Genomic DNA, 14,940 nt, shown 5'->3' with positions numbered 1-14,940 from the left:
GCTTGGCATAGTTAAATCCTTTTTAAATAAGAGAAAAATCCATATAACAAGCAAAAAGGAAAACAAATGAACATATATCTAAGGAAATGGCAGAAATACTAGAGGATGACCTCCAATCTGTAGTGGAATGGGGACAAAAATGGATGATAACATCCAATGCTGCCAAGACTAAACTTGTTTCCTTCAATAACAACAAGAAACCTTCTCTACCACCAATAGCAATGTCCAAAGACACATTACCTGAAAGCACTTCTTTTAAACTCCTCGGCCTAACGTTCACAGGGAACATGAGTTTGGACAGATACATTGAGAGCATTGCCAAGGCCGCTGCGAAGAAGGTGGGCTCTCTCTACCGTGCTAGAAAGCTACTTAAGCCTGAAAGTATTCTGTACCTCTACAAGTCCACCATTGGTCCATGTATGGAGTATTGTTGTCACGTTTGGGCTGGTGCATCTGCTACTAGACTCTCACTACTAGACGGGGTTCAAAAAAGAGTCACCAACTTGATAGGTCCTGGGGGGAAATTTAAGACACCAAAGTAAAACCAGCATTTAATTTATTTTAGAGACAAGATACAGCAGCACGCCCAAAGATATACTGACTGAACTTAAAACATGTTTTCGTATGGAACTTAATAAGAAACATCTGTCTTACTTACGACAGAAAATGCTAGTTTTCTTTTGGTGTCTTAACCCCCCCCCCCATTTTTGCTGATGAGGAGATTTTGTTCCAAGATAAAACCTTTGTCAATTATTGTCAATAATTATTGTCAATTTTAATTAAATATCAATTAAATGTCAATAATTATTGTCAATTTTCATTAAATGTCAATTAAATGTCAATAAATATTGTTAATTTTAATTAATTTCCGAAACGATCGTACATTCAAGTGGATTTTGTTTGTTATTCCTTCTGAAATTGATTGATAATTCACAATTATTAATTTTTTTACTCATTATATATATTAACATATACATATATATATATATATATATATATATATATATATATATATATATATATATATATATATATATATATATATATATGCTAAAACTGTAATGAACACTCTCTATCATTTCAAGACTTTCTCTCTCTTTCTCTCCCCCTCTCTCTCTCTCTCTCTGTCTCTCTATATTTATAATATATATTTATAATTATAAGAAACCTTCTCTACCACCAATGTATATATATATATATATATATATATATATATATATATATATATATATATATATATATATATATGTATATATATATATATAAAATGTTTACACTTTATCTCGGCAGCCATGTGAAAAGCATATCTTATTTTTCTTTTATTAATATTATTGGAATTTCCCCCCCTTTTCCTTGTACATATTTGTGAATTATTCCATGGATTTCGGCCTTTTGAATTATTTTGGACCATCTTCCAATTAAGTGATTTCCTTGGATTTTACTTTTGCGAATAGAAATTTAACTAACTTTCTTGGATTTACATTTTTGGATTTTACCGTCATTGGATACTTTACCTTTCACCAGACTATCCATTCACGTGAAATCACCTTTTTCTTCACCATATTCCCTCTGCTTCATTTTTTGTTATCAAGTAAGATCTTTGACTTACTTGCAGTTTCATCAAATACTTTTGCATGCAAAATCCGATCCCGCATTTTGCTAATGCCTACCTTCTGATGAGAAGGAAAGTATTTCTTCGAAACTCTACGGATTAAGGACTATCCATTTATCTAGTGTTTCCTTTTCTGATTAAATATGTTTGTAATTCTTTTTCAAAGTGTTTTTTAGCATGTTTGCTCTTAGCTGTTTGCTCTTATATATATATATATATATATATATATATATATATATATATATATATATATATATATATATTCTAAACTTGATATCTCTTATTGTTCATCATCTTTTCTCTCTCCCTTACTCCCCCTCTTTCTCTCTTTCTCACACACACACACACACAAACACACACACACACTGTGTATATTAGACCTGTTGTTTAACTTTATTCATATCAGCATAATCAAATTTTGACCCACTTTTCCGCTGCCCCCACCCCCTCATCCCACTTTCCTTCCCTCTGTCCCCTTCCCCTCTTGCAAATAATAGACACATTAAAACATCTCAAAACAAAACCAGAAAACATTTCACCCCCTCACCGAACTATGCCACCAACACCAACTTCATACGGCCTATAATTTTATCAGCCTCCACTATTTAAATAGACATCCCATCAAAAATACTTAGCAATCAGGGTCGGGTGTTTGGGGGCGGGCTAGAAAGTGTGAGGTTCCAATCAGAAAATTGTTAACAAGGACAAAATATAAAATTTCGAAAATGCAAAATACAACTTGGTATGCCATGAGTAAAACTCCCTAACCCCAACTCTAACCCTTACTTTTTGTTTCTTTTACAAGCAGGACAAGCCTCGTAAATTTAGCCAAGACTACATCCACAGTCCCACTCAGTCTCAGTTGTTGTGCTACAAAGCTGCCAAAAGTCACCAAAGGAACAATTGTGTTTAATTTTTTTTTTTTTTTTTTTATTACATTTTCACCCCAAACAAGGCACATTGCCACTCAGGTGTAGGGGGCTACTATCAGGGTCAGTAACTACGGGGGCACTATGTAGGGATTTGGGCAGCAAGATGTCGGTTCACGTTGCACTTGAACTTCTGCATGTCAGTACAGTTAGGGAAGCATGATCCTGGAATGGAATTCCAGAGTCTAGCGGTTCTGGGGAAGAAACTACTGGAGTAGAAGGATCTTTTGCATCTAGGGATCTCTACTGTGTGGGGGTGGGATTTAGCTGCCTTTCGGGTTTGTCGAGGGTGTCTGCATCGTGGGGGCACAAGTGTCTGCAGTTCGTCAGAGCACTCACCATTAAAATACTTGTAGAACAAGCAGAGGGATGCAACGTTTCGTCGATGGGACAGAGACTGAAGCTTAGATGCCAGTTCAGGACCTATCAGATTGGCGACTCTTTTTTGAACCTTGTCTAGGAGCGAGAGACTAGTAGTAGACGCACCAGCCCAGATGTGACAACAATACTCCATACATGGGCGAATGGTGGCCTTATAGAGGTACAGGATACTTTCGGGTGTTAGTAGTTTTCTAGCACGGTAGAGAGAGCCTACCTTTTTTGCAGCGGCCCTGGTAATGTTTTCAATATAATTGCTCCAGCTCATGTTTTCTGTGAACGTTAGGCCAAGCAGTTTGAAAGATGTTGGTTGGTTTTGGTTTACGGCATATCAACCCTTTTCAGGTTATTTAATGCCGAATCCAGTGATATTGAAGAAAATATTTTTAATAGAATATAATTGCTTTTTTCAAGTCGGTTTCTATTTAACTCATAATTGGGGCCCTAATAGGTACTACCACTCCGGGTCAGAGTGGACCTGGGAGCAATGGCAATTAAAGGGTGGCTCCACACTCCCCAAAGCCCGCAAGCTGGTGCCTCACCACTGGATATAGTTTAAGGTCATATCCAGAACCTGTTTAATGTTGGCTCTCTTGAGTCCCACTGAGATGACATGTTCCACACGTGAGAATATCCTATAATCTTACAAAGGTAACGTCACTAAATAAAGTTTATAGATTATATAAGGAAATAAGTCTGTGTAGATAAAGTCAGGATTAAAGTGTAGTATCTGTTCTGATGCTGCACTTTACTTTTTTCAATTCACTTTTTTGGTCTCAGTTAGTGGAGGAGAAATTCTTCATGACAGATACATTTTTTATTTTTGTAAATAACCAGAGTGCCCCTTTTGGGGGAGCTAGTTTCCTCCCATATTAAAAACCAACCTTGTGTCTAAATCTACTCTCGTGGGGAGGCAAGTAAACAAAAAAAAGAAAAAATTGTACATTATACGATGTATTATATGTGTACTTTTCATAAGTTGTATTGGCACGCAGCACGTTTCCAATAAATTCATTTATTATTAAGAGAACATCGTAAAATGGTAATGAATCGGTAACAAAATTATGTTTAAAGGGAAGCAACTCTAAATATTTGGCAAGGACTCATGGCGTAATGGATAAAGTACTAAGTAAATTAAGTTCTAAAGTGACATTCACCTGATGGTTGAAGATTCAATCCTCAGTGCAAGTGATACTAAGAAGACAATCACAAATTGCTTAAGACTTGCACATGGTCATGGCTGATGGCACGACAGCATGCTACACCTGTGGGTTAAACAAAGGGTTCCATTTGAAATTCTTTCTCAAGTAGCAAATTATTTTACTTCAACAGGAGCAAAACGAGGATCTGAGCATTGGTGGTGAAAAAAGGGGAGCTTACTTTACAGGTGTTAAAACGGTAACAAGACAACATTTCTTCTTTAAAACGCATGCGCATGTCTACCTAGCCAGAAAACAGCACTTTTTTTATGCTCAGAATGGTTAAAGCATAACACAATTCTTGAAATTCAGTAAAACTACTATATATATATATATATATATATATATATATATATATATATATATATATATATATATATGAACAAACAGTTAATAAAATATGTTAAAAAACACTTTGAAATGAGTTAAACATATTTAATCTGAAAAGGAAACACTAGATAAATGGATAGTCCTTAATCCGCGGAGTTTCGAAGAAATACTTTCCTTCTCATCAGAGGGTAGGAATTAGCAAAATGCGGGATCGGATTTTGCATGCAGAAGTATTAGATGAAACAACAAGTAAGTCAAAGATCTTATTTGAAAACAAAAAAAAAAGTGAAGTAAAGGGAATATGGTGAAGAAAAAGGTGATTACACATGAATGGATAGTCTGGTGGAAGATAAAAAATCCAGTGACGGTAAAATCCAAATGTAAAACTGCAAGAAAGTTAAAAAGAAATTATATATATATATATATATATATATATATATATATATATATATATATATATATATCATAACACGATAATGTCACTAAATAGGGTTTATGGATGAACCGACATCTTGCTGCCCAAATCCCTACATAGTACCCCAGTAGTTGTTGCCCCTGATAGTAGCCCTCTACACCAAAGTGGCAATTTGCCTTGTTTGGGGTGAAAATGTAATAAAAAAAAAAAAAAAATATGAGAAAATAAGTCTGTGTAGGCATAAAAAATGTTTGGTTTGCGTTTGTTGTCGAGTGGGGGGGGGGGGGTATACAGACAACGAATGTTCTACTTTAAACTTAAGCATGACAGAAAAAAATTGTAAATACTATTTCTAATTTATAAAACTCACTATGTCTTTCTGTCTGCCTGTCTGTCTGTCTCCATATTTTCAAACTCTATCTCCTCCGAAACTAGAAACTAAAAGTTGCAGAGCAGCGCTAGGGGCTGCAAATGATTGGATTTTTTACGGACCATTCCTTTATGGGTCTTTAGGCGGTTCAAATAGTTTTTAAGGATCAAAAATCAGTTAAAATTGAAAAAATCGTTATACATTTTGTGCATTCATCTTAGCTTATTTTTAATCAGTTCATGTGCGTGTCACGGTGTTACAGTGGTAACGTCACCAGCTTTTGAATGCTACAGTTTTGCTTTCGGTTTTGATTCTAACTGATGACACCCAAACACTTTTTTTTTTTTTAATTATTGAAATCACAAGTCTCTGATAATATTTACGAAATCTGGACAAATTAAAATATCATATGTAAGCGTATATTAAGACCGGGCAAAGACAGACGCCCCACCCCCACCCCCCACGGCTAGTTGAACATAAATTATGCCTGATTAAGCACGCCATCTCTTGTAGAAATGATAGCGCCACGTGAAACACTTAAAATGCCATTTCAAACGTGAAATGTAGCCGACCAACAGCCGGAGCATCGCATCAGGAAGTGGGGACGCCTCTGGAAAAATCACTTCGTCCCATTTGGCAATTCGAACGAGGATGTAAGTGAGCGAAAATAAAATTGCTATTTAATGTAATGTCACGTGACGAATTAGAAATTAATTATTTAATATAATTAGATGAGGTTAACCGGTACAACAACCAGGAAACCTATTTTTAAAATAATAACTTTCCAATTTCGATGCAAATGGGTCGGGGGGGGGGATATATGAGGGTGGGGATCAGCTACTATAACAACTGCGATCCTAACCACTACTAATAACACTACTATTTCGATGCTTACCAAGGCCAAAAGCCACTTGCAGATAAGATGACAAACACACATATTTACTTATTTAAGCATGACCGACATAAATAAAAAGCCCTTCCATTAAAGTTATATGACCTGCTTACGTAGGTGTATCAGAATTTGTGTAGGAATTTTTGACACCCCTAACACGAAACTGCAAATAAAATATAAAAAACTCGTAATTTCTCTTTTAAAAGTGGGTTGTTTATTTTGTTTATGGATTATACTTCAAAAATAAACTATTAAAGTTGTTTTAAAAGTAATAGAATTTTGTTTTTGTTTTTTAAACAGTAATGAAATTAATTGAATTTTACGAACTCAGTATTTTTCAATTTTTAAACTTTAAAAATCTATCAAAATTTTTCTATTGATTCAATTTTTACGATATTTTCTGTAAGGTTTTGAAGGGTTTAGTATAAGAACAGAACAAAAAGAGAAATATGAAATACGACAGGATTTATTGACTCACTCTTACAGCCCGCGTGGGGCTCGATTACATTACATTTCTTTGTCTCCCATTCCAAAAGAGTTCAATTAAGAGGAAAGAGGGTTAACAGTCCAAGGGAGGTAATTCCGATTATTCCACATAACCCTTTCAAGTCCCAAATTCATAGTGAAAGTTTCTCTGGTGGTTGAATTTTTCTACCACTCTTTGTATATTTTACTTTGGGACTTTCTGAGTTAAAGGATTGGATATCCTCATGTACAGTTGACTGCACATCTGTCTGGTTAGTTTGTCCCATTAAATTATTGTAGCTGCACTCAGGAATGTCTCTGGATGCATTTGGTAAGGCAGATAATTCTGTCGGTGCAGCTATTTGAGGAAAATCGATGTGCTCATTTCTTTTTCGAAGATGGTTTCTGTTTCTACGAAACAATCCTAAGTCTGTTTCAACCAGGACTGATCTTGGAGTAACAGTATCTACCACTTTGGCTGGGCTCGTTGTCCTTCGGTAACAGGGGTTTGTTCTCTAGTTCTATGACATTTATCAAAATACAACTTTTGTTTCATTTTGACCCGAGCGTCTGCTTCTTTGAATTTTTCGACACTTTGTTGATAATTTTCATTTCGGTGAGGAAGTGCTGGAATGCGAGTCCTGAGTTTCCTATTCATCAACAATTCTGCAGGGCTTCGGCCATGCTGTAGTGGAGTAGTACGGTAATTAAGTAAAGCAATGTAAAGATCCTTTGACTTTTTAAAAAGATTTTTGACTGTCTGAACAGCACGTTCTGCTTCGCCATTGCCTTGAGGATGGTGTGGGCTGCTGGTAAGGTGAATAAAACCATAGATTTTTGCAAACTCCAGGAAATATTTAGATATAAATTGAGGGCCATTGCCACTTATTATCATTTCAGGTATACCGTACTTAGCAAATATTGATTTGCAGTGGTTTACGATACAACTTGCATTGGTATTTTCAAGATGTGATATTTCTATCCATCTTGAATAATAGTCTATAACTATGAGGTATTTGTGCCCATTCAATTCAAATAAATCCATCGCAACTTTTTGCCAAGGGTAATCTGGAAACTTGGTTGGTTGTAGGGGTTCTGGCAGATATCTTCTTTCTCTTTCACAAATACTACATTTTTCTATTTTCTTCCCTATTTGCTTTGAAAGTCCTGGCCACCAAACATTACTCCATGCCAATGCTCTACATTTCACTATACCTTGGTGTCCCTCATGAAGACGATCCAAGATGTCTTTTTGAAGATCCGCAGGGATGATTAGTCGGTTCTGATACAGTAAAAGTCCTTGGCAGACTATAAAGTCCTGCTTTATTAACCAGTAGGCTCTTAGCTGAGGGTCTTGTGTAGCGGTTTCAGGCCAATGGTCCATTTTATAATAGTTCATGACTTGACTGCAAATTTTGTCACAGTGTTGTTTCACCCTTATTTCTTCCAATCTCCTGCCGGTAACAGAGATGTTTTGTATAATTGAATGGCTGAACATGTCTGTCTCTGTCTCTTGCTCAAATTCATGTTTGGTTGGTAGGCTGTTTGGAGCTCTAGATAGAGTGTCTGCTGTAATGAGATTTTTCCCAGCGGTATGCATGATTTCATAGGTGAATCTCATTAAGCGCATACGGAAACGTTGTATTCTTGGGGTTAGTTCATCAAGCCGTTTTGTTTTTAATAATGCCAATAATGGCTTGTGATCCGTTTCAATTATGAACTTATGCAGCCCAATCAAAAAGTCGGCAAATTTTTGCAACACCAAGTGACTGCAAGGGCTTCTTTCTCAACCTGAGCATATCTCTGTTCCATTTCAGTAAGTGCTCTCGATGCATAAAATACAGGTCTCCAGTCATTCCCTTGTTTCTGGAGCAGTATTCCTCCCAAGCCATAGGAAGATGCATCAGCTGAAATTTTTGTTGGCTTATCAGCACTATAATGGAGCAGTACCGGTGCAGAACTCAGATTTTTCTTTAGTGTTTTAAATGCAGTTTCCTGGGGCTCATCCCAAATCCATGCATTGTCTTTCCTCAGGAGATCTCTGAGTGGTTTTGTGGTCTCTGCTAAATTTTCAGCAAATTTACCAACATGATTTGCCATCCCTAGCAGTCGTCGAAGTTCAGATACGTTTTGTGGTCTGGTCAGGTTCATGATTGCGTTAATCTTCTCTGGGTCTATTTGGATACCTTCTTCTGCAATGAGTTGCCCAATAAATTTAATTTTGCTAACAGAGAATACACATTTATCATTTAATGTTATTCCTGCTACCTCCATTCTCTCTAGCACTATTTTTAAATGCTGGTCATGTTCCTGTTGGCTTCTCCCACTGACAAGAACATCTTCTATGTCACAGATGACTCCTGGTATTCCTGACAAAATGTGTGCCATTTCGCGGTGAAAAATTTCAGGGCCTGAACTTATTCCAAATGGTAGGCGCTTATAGCAATATCTTCCAAATGGCGTAATAAAAGTGGTAAGCTTCTGAGAATCTTCATGCAACATAATTTGATGGAATCCGCTGTTGCAATCCAGTTTACTAAATATCTTGGCTCCATCAAGTTGAGCTAATAACTGGTCTGAAGAAGGTAGTGGGAAATGTTCATGCTTCACACTTTCATTAAGTTTAGTGAAGTCAACACAAAGTCTGATTTTACCATCCTTCTTTGGAACTGCTACAATAGGAGTACACCAATCAGTAGGCATTTCGATTGGGCGGATATCTTCACTTTCTAATATTTTTTTTGTATTGGTGATCTCTGCCTTCTATAGAGTTGATCTTGCTCAACAAGTTCAAATCTTTAATTGCTGGTCCACCCAACAATGGTTCCATCAAGTCTTTAACGATGTACAACTCTTGCAGTGAATTTTTTTCTCTATAACAAAGTGTAGCATCTACTTTTCCAATCACCTTTATCTTGTTCTGACCTGGTCCATATAGTCTTTTATCCATCTGCTTTATTATAGGAGAATTTTTTCTAAAGAACCGGTCTGGAACTACAGTAACATCAGCGCCTGTGTCCAACCTGAAGTTGACTATTCTGCTGTTCTTCGCGGTGGTGACCTTTATATTGGCTTGCCAGTCAATTTTTCCTTCCTCTTCACCATTTTTAATGTTTCCCAATGAGATCGACCCTAGGAAGTCATTTTCTTCTTTTGCAACTCCCCTTACCGATTTTGTTCGTCATTCCGATGCATAATGTCCTAGTTTTTTACATTTATTGCATGTTGCATGCATCGCTGGGCAGTCATCTCTGCCGTGTGAGGTAAAATATCCACATCGTATGCACTTTCTTTTAGTCATTTTATTATTGCACTGAAAATTCTTTTTTCTAAATACACGGTTTATTTGTGTATCTGGTTCTGCTGAGGATATAGCTTGTGACTGTTGCTTTGAGGTTTCATGTGCTCTACCCATTTGCAGGCATTTATCTAGAGTTAAGGTTTTATCGGCTAAGAATTTTTCCCTTAAAATATCATCCTTCACCCCAACAACAACTTGATCCCTAATTAATTTGTTCATTAATTGTCCAAATTTGCAACTTTTTGCAAGCTGGCGTAGAAATGCTATATAGATTTCTATATTTTCTTCTGGTTCCTGCTTTCGAAGGTGAAATTTGTAGGACTCGTACGCTTCATGCGTTTCTCCAACAAAGAAGTCCTCAAATTTTTGCAAGACTTTTTGAAGATTATTTCGATCCTCCTCTGAATTAAAATGTAACCCTTCAAAAATATCGAAACATTCCTCACCGATTATAGAAAGGAAAACAGAAGTCTGATATACTGAATCAACCTCGTTTGACAATCGACTGGCCACAGAATAATTAAAAAAATTTCGTTTAAATTTCCTCCAATTGTTCGCAACATTTCCTGACAGAGACATTTTTGCCGGGGACGGTATATTGGCGTTGAAATTTCTTTTATCCATAATTTTATTTTATTTATTTTTTTTATTTATTTATTCTTTTTTTTTGTAAAAATAAAACGAACTTACTATTTTTCTGACGAAACTCTTCTTTTTTTTTAGTAACTTACTTCGGTTGTCCATGTTTGTTTGCTGTTTTGATGTCTTTCTTTTTTCCTTTTATATATAAAATTCTTTTCTTTTTTCTCTGACTCCATGTAAGGTTTTGAAGGGTTTAGTATAAGAACAGAACAAAAAGAGAAATATGAAATACAACAGGATTTATTAACTTACTCTTACAGCCCGCGTAGGGCTCGATTACATTACATTTTTTTGTCTCTCGTTCCAAAAGAGTTCAATAAGAGGAAAGAGGGTTAACAGTCCAAGGGAGGTACTTCCGATTATTCCACATTTTTAGGGTCAATGTGAAATTTTATGCTCTTTCCAATAAACCGAATATAATATTTTAGACAAACGTTTTTTTTTTAAATTCACGCCCCCCCCCCATTTTCAAGTGTCTATTAAAAAGTAAATAATTAATTTACTCACCAAAGTTTTATATATCATAAATTGAAGATAAAAGATCAATAAATAATATATTCAAATTTAAAACAAAAAAAAGTAGTGTTTTTTAGAAATTTACCTGTAAAGTCCGAAGTTTAAAACCTTTATTTTAAAACTACGTTGTTTGTTTTATCTTTTGTTGTTGTTTTTTTAAATGAAACCTTGGTCCTTGCTCCTTTAATTGAAAAAATAATTAGGGCTTGAATTACATTTTTCGAGTAGTTCTAAGCTTGGAAAGACAGGGGGTCGAATTAATTCACATCTCCTATTTTAAAATGTCTATTAAAAAGTAAATAATTAATTTACTCACCAAAGTGTTATATATCACAAATTGAAGATAAAAGGTCAATAAATAATATATTCAAATTTAAAACCAAAAAAAGAAGTGTTTTTTAGAAATTTACCTGTAAAGTCCGAAGTTTAAAACCTTTTTAAAAAAAAAAACCCACATTGTTTTTTTTTTTTATGAAACCTTGGTCCTTGCTCCTTGAGTTGAAAAAAAAAAAATTAGGGCTTGAATTACATTTTTCGAGGAGTTATAAGCTTGGAAAGACGGGGTGGAATTATTCAATATTTTTCTGACACACCTACTGCTGACGTCACCAAAAAAGTACAATGGCCACGGTTAGGCAAAAGATGACTATTGAAAGGATTATTTTAAAATTAATAATTAAGTACACGTTTAAATTAGAACAAAATTATTACAGTATTTTAAAATTAATACTAAAGTGCACGCTTAAATTAAAAAATATTACAGTATTTTAAAATTAATAATTAAGTACACGTTTAAATTTAAAAAAATATTACAGTATTTTAAAATTAATAATTAAGTACACGTTTAAATTAAAAAAAAATATTACATTATTTTAAAATTAATAATTAAGTACACGTTTAAATTTAAAAAATTAATACATTATTTTAAAATTAATAATTAAGTACACGTTTAAATTTAAAAAATTATTACATTATTTTAAAATTAATAATTAAGTACACGTTTAAATTAAAAAAAAATTATTACATTATTTTTAAATTAATAATTAAGTACACGTTTAAATTAAAAAAAAAAAATCATTACAGTATTTTTAAATTAATAATTAAGTACACGTTTAAATTAAAAAAAAAAATTATTACAGTATTTTCCCGAAAAAAACTACTCTCTTCTAATTGCATGTGTCCAAATCTAAAATAATTCTTCTTTTTATTCGAAAATAAAACACAGTAAAATTTGGATCAGTTTTATGAATCCATTGCCAATTTCTCCCTTTTACCATTGAAATTTTAAGGAAGAGTTGTACAAATTTTGTTTTTCTTTATAATTAGAGGTTTCCATATACTGCTGATCTCTATACTCGGTCTGCTATATTTTTTTAATGAATCCATTGCCAAATTCTTTGAGAACTGAAACAAAAAATAACAATCCTTGTAATATTTGATTTATTTTCATTTATTTTCATCATCAATTTTTCTTGCGTTACTTGTTTTGATCGGTCTATTGTTCCGATCTAGAGTGTTATTTGTGCCATGTTTCGATCGATGTAACCTTCAACCTTCTTCAGGCATGTTGATCGCTATCTTGAGAAAGAACGGAGAAAAGTTACTGACTGTGTAGATGGTTTTGTATTCTTTAAGTGATTATTATTTTTTTCGCTGTGGTTTGTATGTGTGAAAATATTTGGTTAGTAAAGGGAGGCAACTCTTATAAAGTTTGACCAGGAATTATCTCCCTTTTACCATTGAAATTTTAAGGAAGAATTGTACAAATTTTGTTTTTCTTTATAACTAGCGAGGGGTACCCGGCGTTGCCCGGGTGTTTGAAGGTGTGGGTGTGTGTGTGTGTGAGGGGGGGGTTAAAAAAAGTAAGTATGAGGATCGAACCCGAACTCTTAAGGCAAAGTTGTGAAAAAAAAAAAAAACGCGCGACGTTAACCATTGTCCAACCGCGACATGCTTATTAGAACACGTTTGAATTTATTTAATTACTTGGATTTAGCAGGTGCTCGTTTTAATGAGTTAATGAGGTCAAGTTTGACTGCGGGATTTCATTTACTGCTGAACGCTTTCCCCCCCCCAAGATGTTATAGGAAAAAGACTAACCCACATGCGGCGAGCGACAAATATTGAATATTTATCTTCCCGAAATCAAGCAAATTAAATAGACAGGCGAGCTTCGTTGTTAACTGTGAGATATTACGATTTATATGTGATATAAAAAGTTTTAAAAAGTTGTGAACCGACCGACCGCTTCTCTGAAAGAAGCCTTTTGTAGACACACAGAAAAAGCGAACACACATACATACATACATTTTATATTTATATTTATAGATTAGGTTTCAATATACTGCTGATCTCTATGCTCGGTCTGCTATATTTTTTTTTTTTTTTTTTTTTTTTTAGAATATGTGGCGATTCTTTAAGTCGTCTAACTCTCCATCTTGCATCCTTGTCAATTATTTTGACCGGGTTCCATAAAGGGAAGTGTGTTTCTTTTTCTTTCGCACAAATACGAGTAAAGTAGATGAGAAGAATAGTCCGATCAAAACAAGTAATACAAACAATCAACTCTCATCTCCAAAATTCAGAACTGTAATATCAATTGTTCTTGTTTTAATTGCTTTATCTATTATCTTAAGAGATTCTAATTTTTTGTAAAATTATTCATACTAGCAGGATCTGTTTACTGGCTTTGCCCGGTGGAACCCTTTTTGTATATTTGTTTATATTGGAGGAGATGATATATTAAAACGTGTCATGTGTTATCTAGTGGATGTAAGATATTGTTCTTTTAACAGACAGATAATAAACGTATAAATCGTATGTATGTTGTTTAGCAAGGAGGACATGATATTGACGTGTAAACTGAGTCATGTTGTATCAGACTTATCACACGGGATATTTTTACAATTCATGTACAGAAGAATAATATATGCCATACCTTTTGTTTTCTTGAAGAGTTTTTCTGTATCTTCCCGCTGCTCCGTAACGAACCATGAAGTGATCAGCACCATTCAATTGAGACAGCTGTTCTTATTTGTGAAACCATTAAAACACTCTTTATATTTTTACGATATAAATTTATTACAGTTGTCTCAAATGGTTTTCACAGGATCTGCAGTTTGTCTACATTTCTATTCTTACAGCTCGCTCCCTAGCTGTCTGTCCAATCCTGTCTAGACGTCTGTCTGCTCTGGTGGTCAATCCTCAACTCTCTGATTCTCTCCAAAACTAACTACATCACGTGTTCTCTTACGTCACCTAATTACATGTCTCAGCCCAACCTAATGCACAACTAGTTATTTGTTTATTCAAAACCTCAAAATAATGTTTACATCTATTTTCTGTTTTCACATTCCTTTTGCGATTCACGCATCAATCATTTCTTCCGCAATTTAATTGTTTATTCTTCTAATCATAATAACTGATCCAGCAACCATCCGTCGCTCAAATCAATTAATAAGAATACAATAACAATAATAATAATGTTTTGACCATTGACCCCGCTTGCCACAGTTAACAGATACTACGCTATGATCACAGCCTAAATTGTCATAACATTGCACCCTTAATTATATATATTTTTTTTAACATGGAGGTCACCACTTATCAAGGCCTGGAAGCTGCTCGAGGATACAGGTTATTGCGTGTACAGTAATCAATGGGGTAGTATTGTAGTAATCGTTAGTATTGGAGATTTGATAAAGTGTCTTACTTAAGGGGGCGGTTCATCAGGATTTGTTTATGTTAGACTTGAAGACATCCAGGTTGTAGTCATGTGGGAAACAGACAAATGGAAGAAAGTTCGACAGGCGTGCACTTCTAAGAAAGAAGGTTTGTTCATGGAATCTACGTTTAGGTTTAGGTACAGATAAAGAATGGGGAAAATTATAT

The sequence above is a fragment of the Euprymna scolopes genome, chromosome 41, assembly GCF_053919585.1.
Source record: "Euprymna scolopes isolate OS-2025 chromosome 41, ASM5391958v1, whole genome shotgun sequence".
Lineage (NCBI taxonomy): Eukaryota > Metazoa > Mollusca > Cephalopoda > Sepiida > Sepiolidae > Euprymna > Euprymna scolopes.
The sequence above is the reverse complement of the archived record's forward strand: the minus strand, read 5'-3'. Positions refer to the sequence as shown.